We start from the raw sequence: 1,031 nt of genomic DNA, 5'->3' as shown, positions 1-1,031 counted from the left end.
TGGGGATCTGATCTTTGGCTGTATGCGAACTTGAGCACCCAGCAAAAACAGAAGTTAGAGTGACTGAGGAAGCAGCCCAGCATCCCCAGACCGCCTGGGGAAGCTGAACGTGACTGGCTGGCGTTGTTCCCCTTCCTTCCCCAGCTGGAAGGCTGGCACGGCGCTGAGTCCCCACTGCAGCTGGGAGCCTTGGGGCCGGTGTGACGGCACAGTGAGGAGGGCGAGCAGCCTTGCCGGGGCTGCTGGAGGCTGAAGCTGTTGTGGCTGCGAGTGCCAGGGCATGGAAAAGCACTGTGTTTCCCCTCCTCCCCGTGGGTGACTGTGGGTTGCTGGTGGGAGCTGGGCTGGGCTGACCCTTGCTTCCCGGGCAGCGGTGGGTGGGAATCGCTGTGCACTGCCCTTGCGTACGTGGAGCTCGGGAGCTCAGCATTTTCCCATATGTTCCGTGCACGTGCTGTATGGATTTAAAACCCCTTGGGGACTGGCATGCATTTGGAGGCCGCTGCTTGCCAAAAAACCTCTCTCCCCTTTGAATTTAAAGTTACATAAGGAACCTTGTGAAGCGGAAAAATCCCATGGCCGGAGCAGGCTGTCTCCCTGTTGGCCGTGCCTGCCTTGCCGCCCTAACCTCCTGCACTCAGGCTCTCTGCCACCCTTGGGGGTTTGGCTGGAGCTCCTCCTTGCCTAGGACGGACCGGTGGCTGCTGGGGGTGGATTTTGCTGCGTGTGAGGCCCTTGCCCAGTGTGGGACCTCCAGGAGGCCCGTGCGTCCCCCAGGCTGGATACTTGTGGCCAGGGTCTGTTGTCATGCATGGCAGGTCAGGGTGACGTGGCGAGGATGCTCAGTGGAGGGGGCAAGTGCTGCAGAGCTGGTCCTGGTCCCCACTCCCCTGCCTGCATCCCAGCTTTCACAGGGGGCATCCCTCTGGCTTTGCCTTGCCCATCTCAGGTCTGAGGGTGGAGAGGAGCTGGTGCAGCTCTGCCTCTGCCTCTCCCCAGGCAGAGCCTGCGAAAGCTTCTCCAGGCCCGTG

At 61.7% G+C, this 1,031-nt stretch overlaps 1 protein-coding gene across 1 annotated transcript in view; it reads left to right on the top strand.

Moving 5' to 3' along the window:
- PLXNA1 (plexin A1) overlaps positions 1 to 1,031 on the top strand; it is a 109,596-nt gene that overhangs the window by 5,635 nt on the left and 102,930 nt on the right. The gene's annotated exons all lie outside the window — the stretch shown is intronic.

The sequence above is a fragment of the Egretta garzetta genome, unplaced genomic scaffold, assembly GCF_000687185.1.
Source record: "Egretta garzetta isolate BGI_Z169 unplaced genomic scaffold, ASM68718v1 scaffold215, whole genome shotgun sequence".
NCBI lineage: Eukaryota > Metazoa > Chordata > Aves > Pelecaniformes > Ardeidae > Egretta > Egretta garzetta.
This window is presented reverse-complemented; position numbering and strand designations above follow the sequence as displayed.